Source organism: Heterodontus francisci, unplaced genomic scaffold (genome assembly GCF_036365525.1).
Source record: "Heterodontus francisci isolate sHetFra1 unplaced genomic scaffold, sHetFra1.hap1 HAP1_SCAFFOLD_54, whole genome shotgun sequence".
Classification (NCBI taxonomy): Eukaryota; Metazoa; Chordata; class Chondrichthyes; order Heterodontiformes; family Heterodontidae; genus Heterodontus; species Heterodontus francisci.
In genome coordinates, this window is record NW_027140250.1 from 1,601,456 (window position 1) to 1,614,649 (window position 13,194).

Here is a 13,194-nt window from a genome sequence, read left to right on the forward strand (position 1 = left end):
TGTACGGGGGTTTCACCGATTATCAGGATCCTGCCAGGTGTGTATGGGGGTTTCGCAGTTCATCAGGATCCTGCCAGGTGTGTCTGGGGTTTTCGCAGAGGATCAGGTTCCTGCCAGGTGCATACGGGGTTTTCACAATATATCAGGATCCTGCCAGGTGTGTACGGGGTTTCACAGAGGATCAGGATCCTGCCAAGTGTGTACGGGGTTTTCACATTCTATCAGGATCCTGCCAGGTGTGTATGGGGGTTTCAACGCTAAAAGGATACTGCCAGGTGTGTATGGGGGTTTCACAGTCTATCTGGATCCTGCCAGGTGTGTTTGGGGGTTTCAAAGTTTATCAGGATTCTGCCAGGTGTGTATGGGGGTTTCACAGTGGATCAGGATCCTGCCAGGTGTGTATGGGGTTTCACAGTGTATCAGGATCCTGCCAGGTGTGTATGGGGTTTTCACAGTGTATCAGGATCCTGCCAGGTGTGTCTGGGGTTTCACAGTGTTTCGGGATCCTGCCAGGTGTGTATGGGGTTTTAACAGTGGATCAGGATCCTGCCAGGTGTGTATGGGGGTTTCACAGTGTATCAGGATCCTGCCAGGTGTGTCTGGGGATATCACAGTGGATCAGGATCCTGCCGTGTGTGTATGGGGTTTCACAGTGCATCAGGATCCTGCCAGGTGTGTTTGGGGTTTCACAGTGTATCAGGATCCTGCCATGTGTGTATGGGGGTTTCACAGTGGATCAGGATCCTGCCAGGTGTGCATGGGGTTTCACAGTGCATCAGGATCCTGACAGGTGTGTATGGGATTTTCACAGTAGATCAGGATCCTGCCAGGTGTGTATGGGGTTTCACAGTGCATCAGGATCCTGCCAGGTGTGTATGGGGTTTCACAGTGTATCAGGATCCTGCCATGTGTGTATGGGGGTTTCACAGAGGATCAGGATCCTGCCAAGTGTGTACGGGGTTTTCACCTTCTATCAGGATCCTGCCAGGTGTGTATGGGGGTTTCAACGCTAAAAGGATACTGCCAGGTGTGTATGGGGGTTTCACAATCTATCAGGATCCTGCCAGGTGTGTTTGGGGGTATCACATTTTATCAGGATCCTGCCAGGTGTGTATGGGGTTTTCACAGTGCATCAGGATCCTGCCAGGTGTGTGCGGCGTTTTCACAGTGGATCAGGATCCTGCCAGGTGTGCATGGGGATTTCACAGTGTATCAGGATCCTGCCAGGTGTGTATGGGGATTTCACAGTGGATCAGGATGCTGCCAGGTGTGTATGGGAGTTTCACTTTTTATAAGGATCCTGCCAAGTGTGTATGGGGGTTTCACAGTTTATCAGGATCCTGCCAGGTGTGTATGGGGGTTTCACAGTTTATCAGGATGCTGCCAGGTGTGTATGTGGTTTTCCCAGTGGGTCAGGATCCTGCCAGGTGTGTATGGGGTTTTCACAGTGTATCAGGATCTGCCAGGTGTGTATGGAGTTTCACAGTGTATCAGGATCCTGCCAGGTGTGTACGGGGTTTTCACAGTGTATCAGGATCCTGCCAGGTGTGCATGGGGATTTCACAGTGTATCAGGATCCTTCCAGGTGTGTATGGGTTTTTCACAGTGTCTCAGGATCCTGCCAGGTGTGTATGGGGATTTCACAGTTGATCAGGATCCTCCCGGGTGTGTATGGGGTTTCACAGTGTATCAGGATCCTTCTAGTTGTGTATGGGGTATTCACAGTGTATCTGGATCCTGCCAGGTGTGTATGGGGTTTCACAGTGTATCAGGATCCTGCCAGGTGTGTATGGGGTTTCACAGTGTTTCGGGTTCCTGCCAGGTGTGTATGGGGTATTCGCAGTGGATCAGGATCCTGCCAGGTGTTTATGGGGTTTCACAGTGCATCAGGATCCTGCCAGGTGTGTATGGGGTTTCACAGTGTAACAGGATCCAGCCACGTGTGTATGGGAGTTTCACAGTGGATCAGGATCCTGCCAGTTGTGTATGGAGTTTCACAGTGTATCAGGTTCCTGCCAGGTGTGTATGGGGTTTCACATTGTATCAGGATCCTGCCAGGTGTGTATGGGGTTTTCACAGTGTGTCAGTATACTGCCATATGTGAATGGGGCTTCACTGAGCATCAGGAAACTGCCAGGTGTGTACGGGATTTTCACAGTGTATCAGGCTCCTGCCAGGTGTGTACGGGGGTTTCACAGATTATCAGGATCCTGCCAGGTGTGTATGGGGGTTTCGCAGTTCATCAGGATCCTGCCAGGTGTGTCTGGGGTTTTCGCAGAGGATCAGGTTCCTGCCAGGTGCATACGGGGTTTTCACAATATATCAGGATCCTGCCAGGTGTGTACGGGGTTTCACAGAGGATCAGGATCCTGCCAAGTGTGTACGGGGTTTTCACCTTCTATCAGGATCCTGCCAGGTGTGTATGGGGGTTTCAACGCTAAAAGGATACTGCCAGGTGTGTATGGGGGTTTCACAATCTATCAGGATCCTGCCAGGTGTGTTTGGGGGTATCACATTTTATCAGGATCCTGCCAGGTGTGTATGGGGTTTTCACAGTGCATCAGGATCCTGCCAGGTGTGTGCGGCGTTTTCACAGAGGATCAGGATCCTGCCAGGTGTGCATGGGGATTTCACAGTGGATCAGGATCCTGCCAGGTGTGTATGGGGATTTCACAGTGGATCAGGATGCTGCCAGGTGTGTATGGGAGTTTCACTTTTTATAAGGATCCTGCCAAGTGTGTATGGGGGTTTCACAGTTTATCAGGATCCTGCCAGGTGTGTATGGGGGTTTCACAGTTTATCAGGATGCTGCCAGGTGTGTATGTGGTTTTCACAGTGGGTCAGGATCCTGCCAGGTGTGTATGGGGTTTTCACAGTGTATCAGGATCTGCCAGGTGTGTATGGAGTTTCACAGTGTATCAGGATCCTGCCAGGTGTGTACGGGGTTTTCACAGTGGATCAGGATCCTGCCAGGTGTGTATGGGGTTTTCACAGTGTATCAGGATCCTTCCAGGTGTGTATGGGTTTTTCACAGTGTCTCAGGATCCTGCCAGGTGTGTATGGGGATTTCACAGTTGATCAGGATCCTGCCGGGTGTGTATGGGGTTTCACAGTGTATCAGGATCCTTCTAGTTGTGTATGGGGTTTTCACAGTGTATCTGGATCCTGCCAGGTGTGTATGGGGTTTCACAGTGTATCAGGATCCTGCCAGGTGTGTATGGGGTTTCAAAGTGTTTCGGGTTCCTGCCAGGTGTGTATGGGGTATTCGCAGTGGATCAGGATCCTGCCAGGTGTGTATGGGGTTTCACAGTGCATCAGGATCCTGCCAGGTGTGCATGGGGTTTCACTGTGTATCAGGATCCTGCCAGGTGTGTATGGGGTTTTCACAGTGTATCAGGATCCTGCCAGATGTGTATGGGGTTTCACTGTGCATCAGGAACCTGCCAGGTGTGTATGGGTTTTCACAGCGGATCAGGATCCTGCCAGGTTTGTATGGGGTTTCCCAGTGTATCAGGTTCCTGCCAGGTGCATACGGGGTTTTCACAATATATCAGGATCCTGCCAGGTGTGTACGGGGTTTCACAGAGGATCAGGATCCTGCCAAGTGTGTACGGGATTTTCACATTCTATCAGGATCCTGCCAGGTGTGTATGGGGGTTTCAACGCTAAAAGGATACTGCCAGGTGTGTATGGGGGTTTCACAGTCTATCAGGATCCTGCCAGGTGTGTTTGGGGGTTTCAAAGTTTATCAGGATTCTGCCAGGTGTGTATGGGGGTTTCACAGTGGATCAGGATCCTGCCAGGTGTGTATGGGGTTTCACAGTGTATCAGGATCCTGCCAGGTGTGTATGGGGTTTTCACAGTGTATCAGGATCCTGCCAGGTGTGTCTGGGGTTTCACAGTGTTTCGGGATCCTGCCAGGTGTGTATGGGGTTTTAACAGTGGATCAGGATCCTGCCAGGTGTGTATGGGGGTTTCACAGTGTATCAGGATCCTTCCAGATGTGTTTGGGGTTTTCACAGTGTATCAGGATCCTGCCAGGTGTGTCTGGGGATATCACAGTGGATCAGGATCCTGCCGTGTGTGTATGGGGTTTCACAGTGCATCAGGATCCAGCCAGGTGTGTTTGGGGTTTCACAGTGTATCAGGATCCTGCCATGTGTGTATGGAGGTTTCACAGTGGATCAGGATCCTGCCAGGTGTGTATGGGGTTTCACAGTGTATCAGGATCCTGCCAGGTGTGTACGGGATTTTCACAATATATCAGGATCCTGCCAGGTGTGTACGGGGTTTCACAGAGGATCAGGTTCCTGCCAGGTGTGTACGGGGTTTTCACAATGTATCAGGATCCTGCCAGGTGTGTACGGGGTTTCACAGAGGATCAGGATCCTGCCAGGTGTGTACGGGGTTTTCACAATATATCAGGATCCTGCCAGATGTGTATGGGTGTTTCACCGTTTATCAGGATTGTGCCAGGTGTGTCTGGGGGTTTCACAGTGGATCAGTATCCTGCCAGGTGTGTATGGGGTTTCACAGTGCATCAGGAGCCTGCCAGGTGTTTATGGGGTTTCACAGTGTATCAGGATCCTGCCAGGTGTGTATGGGAGTTTCACAGTGGATCAGGAAAACGGCCAGGTGTGTATGGGGTTTCACAGTGTAACAGGATCCAGCCACGTGTGTATGGGAGTTTCACAGTGGATCAGGATCCTGCCAGTTGTGTATGGAGTTTCACAGTGTATCAGGATCCTGCCAGGTGTGTATGGGGTTTCACAGTGTATCAGGATCCTGCCAGGTGTGTATGGGGTTTTCACAGTGTGTCAGGATACTGCCATATGTGAATGGGGCTTCACTGAGCATCAGGAAACTGCCTGGTGTGTACGGGATTTTCACAGTGTATCAGGCTCCTGCCAGGTGTGTACGGGGGTTTCACAGATTATCAGGATCCTGCCAGGTGTGTATGGGGGTTTCGCAGTTCATCAGGATCCTGCCAGGTGTGTCTGGGGTTTTCGCAGAGGATCAGGTTCCTGCCAGGTGCATACGGGGTTTTCACAATATATCAGGATCCTGCCAGGTGTGTACGGGGTTTCACAGAGGATCAGGATCCTGCCAAGTGTGTACGGGGTTTTCACCTTCTATCAGGATCCTGCCAGGTGTGTATGGGGGTTTCAACGCTAAAAGGATACTGCCAGGTGTGTATGGGGGTTTCACAATCTATCAGGATCCTGCCAGGTGTGTTTGGGGGTATCAAATTTTATCAGGATCCTGCCAGGTGTGTATGGGGTTTTCACAGTGCATCAGGATCCTGCCAGGTGTGTGCGGCGTTTTCACAGTGGATCAGGATCCTGCCAGGTGTGCATGGGGATTTCACCATGGATCAGGATCCTGCCAGGTGTGTATGGGGATTTCACAGTGGATCAGGATGCTGCCAGGTGTGTATGGGAGTTTCACTTTTTATAAGGATCCTGCCAAGTGTGTATGGGGGTTTCACAGTTTATCAGGATCCTGCCAGGTGTGTATGGGGGTTTCACAGTTTATCAGGATGCTGCCAGGTGTGTATGTGGTTTTCACAGTGGGTCAGGATCCTGCCAGGTGTGTATGGGGTTTTCACAGTGTATCAGGATCTGCCAGGTGTGTATGGAGTTTCACAGTGTATCAGGATCCTGCCAGGTGTGTACGGGGTTTTCACAGTGTATCAGGATCCTGCCAGGTGTGCATGGGGATTTCACAGTGGATCAGGATCCTGCCAGGTGTGTATGGGGTTTTCACAGTGTATCAGGATCCTTCCAGGTGTGTATGGGTTTTTCACAGTGTCTCAGGATCCTGCCAGGTGTGTATGGGGATTTCACAGTTGATCAGGATCCTGCCGGGTGTGTATGGGGTTTCACAGTGTATCAGGATCCTTCTAGTTGTGTATGGGGTTTTCACAGTGTATCTGGATCCTGCCAGGTGTGTATGGGGTTTCACAGTGTATCAGGATCCTGCCAGGTGTGTATGGGGTTTCACAGTGTTTCGGGTTCCTGCCAGGTGTGTATGGGGTATTCGCAGTGGATCAGGATCCTGCCAGGTGTGTATGGGGTTTCACAGTGCATCAGGATCCTGCCTGGTGTGTATGGGGTTTCACAGTGTAACAGGATCCAGCCACGTGTGTATGGGAGTTTCACAGTGGATCAGGATCCTGCCAGTTGTGTATGGAGTTTCACAGTGTATCAGGATCCTGCCAGGTGTGTATGGGGTTTCACATTGTATCAGGATCCTGCCAGGTGTGTATGGGGTTTTCACAGTGTGTCAGGATACTGCCATGTGTGAATGGGGCTTCACTGAGCATCAGGAAACTGCCAGGTGTGTACGGGATTTTCACAGTGTATCAGGCTCCTGCCAGGTGTGTACGGGGGTTTCACAGATTATCAGGATCCTGCCAGGTGTGTATGGGGGTTTCGCAGTTCATCAGGATCCTGCCAGGTGTGTCTGGGGTTTTCGCAGAGGATCAGGTTCCTGCCAGGTGCATACGGGGTTTTCACAATATATCAGGATCCTGCCAGGTGTGTACGGGGTTTCACAGAGGATCAGGATCTTGCCAAGTGTGTACGGGGTTTTCACCTTCTATCAGGATCCTGCCAGGTGTGTATGGGGGTTTCACAATCTATCAGGATCCTGCCAGGTGTGTTTGGGGGTATCAAATTTTATCAGGATCCTGCCAGGTGTGTATGGGGTATTCACAGTGCATCAGGATCCTGCCAGGTGTGTATGGGGTTTTCACAGTGTGTCAGGATACTGCCATATGTGAATGGGGCTTCACTGAGCATCAGGAAACTGCCAGGTGTGTACGGGATTTTCACAGTGTATCAGGCTCCTGCCAGGTGTGTACGGGGGTTTCACAGATTGTCAGGATCCTGCCAGGTGTGTATGGGGGTTTCGCAGTTCATCAGGATCCTGCCAGGTGTGTCTGGGGTTTTCGCAGAGGATCAGGTTCCTGCCAGGTGCATACGGGGTTTTCACAATATATCAGGATCCTGCCAGGTGTGTACGGGGTTTCACAGAGGATCAGGATCCTGCCAAGTGTGTACGGGGTTTTCACCTTCTATCAGGATCCTGCCAGGTGTGTATGGGGGTTTCAACGCTAAAAGGATACTGCCAGGTGTGTATGGGGGTTTCACAATCTATCAGGATCCTGCCAGGTGTGTTTGGGGGTATCAAATTTTATCAGGATCCTGCCAGGTGTGTATGGGGTATTCACAGTGCATCAGGATCCTGCCAGGTGTGTATGGGGTTTTCACAGTGTGTCAGGATACTGCCATATGTGAATGGGTCTTCACTGAGCATCAGGAAACTGCCAGGTGTGTACGGGATTTTCACAGTGTATCAGGCTCCTGCCAGGTGTGTACGGGGGTTTCACAGATTGTCAGGATCCTGCCAGGTGTGTATGGGGGTTTCGCAGTTCATCAGGATCCTGCCAGGTGTGTCTGGGGTTTTCGCAGAGGATCAGGTTCCTGCCAGGTGCATACGGGGTTTTCACAATATATCAGGATCCTGCCAGGTGTGTACGGGGTTTCACAGAGGATCAGGATCCTGCCAAGTGTGTACGGGGTTTTCACCTTCTATCAGGATCCTGCCAGGTGTGTATGGGGGTTTCAACGCTAAAAGGATACTGCCAGGTGTGTATGGGGGTTTCACAATCTATCAGGACCCTGCCAGGTGTGTTTGGGGGTATCAAATTTTATCAGGATCCTGCCAGGTGTGTATGGGGTTTTCACAGTGCATCAGGATCCTGCCAGGTGTGTGCGGCGTTTTCACAGTGGATCAGGATCCTGCCAGGTGGGCATGGGAATTTCACAGTGGATCAGGATCCTGCCAGGTGTGTATGGGGATTTCACAGTGGATCAGGATGCTGCCAGGTGTGTATGGGAATTTCACTTTTTATAAGGATCCTGCCAAGTGTGTATGGGGGTTTCACAGTTTATCAGGATCCTGCCAGGTGTGTATGGGGGTTTCACAGTTTATCAGGATGCTGCCAGGTGTGTATGTGGTTTTCACAGTGGGTCAGGATCCTGCCAGGTGTGTTTGGGGTTTTCACAGTGTATCAGGATCCTGCCAGGTGTGTATGGGTTTTTCACAGTGTCTCAGGATCCTGCCAGGTGTGTATGGGGATTTCACAGTTGATCAGGATCCTGCCGGGTGTGTATGGGGTTTCACAGTGTATCAGGATCCTTCTAGTTGTGTATGGGGTTTTCACAGTGTATCTGGATCCTGCCAGGTGTGTATGGGGTTTCACAGTGTATCAGGATCCTGCCAGGTGTGTTTGGGGTTTCACAGTTTTTCGGGTTCCTGCCAGGTGTGTATGGGGTATTCGCAGTGGATCAGGATCCTGCTAGGTGTGTATGGGGTTTCACAGTGCATCAGGATCCTGCCAGGTGTGCATGGGGTTTCACTATGTATCAGGATCCTGCCAGGTGTGTATGGGGTTTTCACAGTGTATCAGGATCCTGCCAGATGTGTATGGGGTTTCACTGTGCATCAGGAACCTGCCAGGTGTGTATGGGTTTTCACAGCGGATCAGGATCCTGCCAGGTTTGTATGGGGTATCCCAGTGTATCAGGATCCTGCCAGGTGTGTATGGGGTTTTCACAGTGTATCAGGATCCTGCCAGGTGTGTATGGGGGTTTCTCAGTGGATCAGGATCCTGCCAGGTGTGTATGGGGTTTCACAGTGCATCAGGATCCTTCCAGGTGTGTATGGGGTTTTCACAGTGTATCAAGATCCTGCCAGGTGTGTATGGGGTTTCACAGTGTATCAGGATCCTGCCAGGTGTGTATGGGGGTTTCACAGTGGATCAGGATCCTGATAGGTGTGTATGGGGTTTCACAGTGTATCAGGTTCCTGCCACGTGTGCATGGGGTTTTCACAGTGGATCACGATCCAGCCAGGTGTGTATGGGGTTTCACAGCGTATCAGCATCCTGCCAGGTGTGTATGTGGTTTCACAGTGTATCAGGTTCCTGCCGGATGTGAATGGGGATTTCACAGTGTATCAGGATCCTGCCAGGTGTGTATGGGGTTTCACAGTGTATCAGAATCCTGCCACGTGTGTTTGAGGTTTTCACAGTGGATCAGGATCCTGCCAGGTGTGTATGGAGTTTCACTTTGGATCAGGATCCTGCCAGGTGTGTTTGGGGTTTCACTGTGTATCAGGGTCCTGCCAGGTTTGTATGGGGTTTCACAGTGCATCAGGGTCCTGCCAGATGTGTATGGGGTTTTCACAGTGCATCAGTATCCTGCCAGGTGTGTATGGGGTTTCACAGTGTATCAGGATCCTGCCAGGTGTGTTTGGGGTTTTCAGTGTATCAGAATCCTGCCAGGTGTGAATGGGATTTTCACAGTGTATCAGGAACCTGCCAGTTGTGTGTGGTGGTTTCACCGTTTATCAGGATCTTGCCAGGTGTGGATGTGGGCTTCACTGTGTGTCAGGATCCTACCACGTGTGTATGGGGGTTTCGAAGTGGTTCAGGATCCTGCCAGGTGTGTATGGGGTTTTCACAGTGATCAGGATCCTGCCAGGTGTGTATGGGGTTTCACAGTGTATCAGGATCCTGCTAGATGTGAATGGGGTTTCACTGTGTATCAGGATTCCTGCCAGGTGTGAATGGGGTTTCGCTGTGTATCATGTTCCTGCCAGGTGTGAATGGGATTTTCACAGTGTATCAGGAACCTGCCAGGTGTGTCTGGGGGTTTCACCGTTTGTCAGGATCTTGACAGGTGTGGATGTGGGCTTCACAGTGTATCAGGATCCTACCACGTGTGTATGGGGGTCTCAAAGTGGTTCAGGATCCTGCCAGGTGTGTATGGGGTTTTCACTGTGTATCAGGATTCTGCCAGGCGTGAATGGGGCTTCACAGTGGATCAGGATCCTGCCAGGTGTGTACGGGATTTTCACAATATATCAGGATCCTGCCAGGTGTGTACGGGGTTTCACAGAGGATCAGGTTCCTGCCAGGTGTGTACGGGGTTTTCACAATGTATCAGGATCCTGCCAGGTGTGGACGGGGTTTCACAGATGATCAGGATCCTGCCAGGTGTGTACGGGGTTTTCACAATATATCAGGATCCTGCCAGATGTGTATGGGTGTTTCACCGTTTATCAGGATCGTGCCAGGTGTGTCTGGGGGTTTCACAGTGGATCAGTATCCTGCCAGGTGTGTATGGGGTTTCACAGTGCATCAGGATCCTGCCAGGTGTTTATGGAGTTTCACAGTGTATCAGGATCCTGCCAGGTGTGTATGGGAGTTTCACAGTGGATCAGGAACCTGCCAGGTGTGTATGGGGTTTCACAGTGTAACAGGATCCAGCCACGTGTGTATGGGAGTTTCACAGTGGATCAGGATCCTGCCAGTTGTGTATGGAGTTTCACAGTATATCAGGATCCTGCCAGGTGTGTATGGGGTTTCACAGTGTATCAGGATCCTGCCAGGTGTGTATGGGGTTTTCACAGTGTATCAGGATACTGCCATATGTGAATGGGGCTTCACTGAGCATCAGGAAACTGCCAGGTGTGTACGGGATTTTCACAGTGTATCAGGCTCCTGCCAGGTGTGTACGGGGGTTTCACAGATTATCAGGATCCTGTCAGGTGTGTATGGGGGTTTCGCAGTTCATCAGGATCCTGCCAGGTGTGTCTGGGGTTTTCGCAGAGGATCAGGTTCCTGCCAGGTGCATAAGGGGTTTTCACAATATATCAGGATCCTGCCAGGTGTGTACGGGGTTTCACAGAGGGTCAGGATCCTGCCAAGTGTGTACGGGGTTTTCACCTTCTATCAGGATCCTGCCAGGTGTGTATGGGGGTTTCAACGCTAAAAGGATACTGCCAGGTGTGTATGGGCGTTTCACAGTCTATCAGGATCCCGCCAGGTGTGTTTGGGGGTATCACATTTTATCAGGATCCTGCCAGGTGTGCATGGGGTTTCACAGTGCATCAGGATCCTGACAGGTGTGTATGGGATTTTCACAGTAGATCAGGATCCTGCCAGGTGTGTATGGGGTTTCACAGTGCATCAGGATCCTGCCAGGTGTGTATGGGGTTTCACAGTGTATCAGGATCCTGCCATGTGTGTATGGGGGTTTCACAGAGGATCAGGATCCTGCCAAGTGTGTACGGGGTTTTCACCTTCTATCAGGATCCTGCCAGGTGTGTATGGGGGTTTCAACGCTAAAAGGATACTGCCAGGTGTGTATGGGGGTTTCACAATCTATCAGGATCCTGCCAGGTGTGTTTGGGGGTATCAAATTTTATCAGGATCCTGCCAGGTGTGTATGGGGTTTTCACAGTGCATCAGGATCCTGCCAGGTGTGTGCGGCGTTTTCACAGTGGATCAGGATCCTGCCAGGTGTGCATGGGGATTTCACAGTGTATCCGGATCTGCCAGGTGTGTATGGAGTTTCACTTTTTATAAGGATCCTGCCAAGTGTGTATGGGGGTTTCACAGTTTATCAGGATCCTGCCAGGTGTGTATGGGGGTTTCACAGTTTATCAGGATGCTGCCAGGTGTGTATGTGGTTTTCACAGTGGGTCAGGATCCTGCCAGGTGTGTATGGGGTTTTCACAGTGTATCCGGATCTGCCAGGTGTGTATGGAGTTTCACAGTGTATCAGGATCCTGCCAGGTGTGTACGGGGTTTTCACAGTGTATCAGGATCCTGCCAGGTGTGCATGGGGATTTCACAGTGGATCAGGATCCTGCCAGGTGTGTATGGGGTTTTCACAGTGTATCAGGATCCTTCCAGGTGTGTATGGGTTTTTCACAGTGTCTCAGGATCCTGCCAGGTGTGTATGGGGATTTCACAGTTGATCAGGATCCTCCCGGGTGTGTATGGGGTTTCACAGTGTATCAGGATCCTTCTAGTTGTGTATGGGGTTTTCACAGTGTATCTGGATCCTGCCAGGTGTGTATGGGGTTTCACAGTGTATCAGGATCCTGCCAGGTGTGTATGGGGTTTCACAGTGTTTCGGGTTCCTGCCAGGTGTGTATGGGGTATTCGCAGTGGATCAGGATCCTGCCAGGTGTTTATGGGGTTTCACAGTGCATCAGGATCCTGCCAGGTGTGTATGGGGTTTCACAGTGTAACAGGATCCAGCCACGTGTGTATGGGAGTTTCACAGTGGATCAGGATCCTGCCAGTTGTGTATGGGGGTTTCACAATCTATCAGGATCCTGCCAGGTGTGTTTGGGGTATCAAATTTTATCAGGATCCTGCCAGGTGTGTATGGGGTATTCACAGTGCATCAGGATCCTGCCAGGTGTGTATGGGGTTTTCACAGTGTGTCAGGATACTGCCATATGTGAATGGGGCTTCACTGAGCATCAGGAAACTGCCAGGTGTGTACGGGATTTTCACAGTGTATCAGGCTCCTGCCAGGTGTGTACGGGGGTTTCACAGATTGTCAGGATCCTGCCAGGTGTGTATGGGTGTTTCGCAGTTCATCAGGATCCTGCCAGGTGTGTCTGGGGTTTTCGCAGAGGATCAGGTTCCTGCCAGGTGCATACGGGGTTTTCACAATATATCAGGATCCTGCCAGGTGTGTACGGGGTTTCACAGAGGATCAGGATCCTGCCAAGTGTGTACGGGGTTTTCACCTTCTATCAGGATCCTGCCAGGTGTGTATGGGGGTTTCAACGCTAAAAGGATACTGCCAGGTGTGTATGGGGGTTTCACAATCTATCAGGATCCTGCCAGGTGTGTTTGGGGGTATCACATTTTATCAGGATCCTGCCAGGTGTGTATGGGGTTTTCACAGTGCATCAGGATCCTGCCAGGTGTGTGCGGCGTTTTCACAGTGGAGCAGGATCCTGCCAGGTGTGCATGGGGATTTCACAGTGGATCAGGATCCTGCCAGGTGTGTATGGGGATTTCACAGTGGATCAGGATGCTGCCAGGTGTGTATGGGAGTTTCACTTTTTATAAGGATCCTGCCAAGTGTGTACGGGGGTTTCACAGTTTATCAGGATCCTGCCAGGTGTGTATGGGGGTTTCACAGTTTATCAGGATGCTGCCAGGTGTGTATGTGGTTTTCACAGTGGGTCAGGATCCTGCCAGGTGTGTATGGGGTTTTCACAGTGTATCAGGATCTGCCAGGTGTGTATGGAGTTTCACAGTGTATCAGGATCCTGCCAGGTGTGTACGGGGTTTTCACAGTGGATCAGGATCCT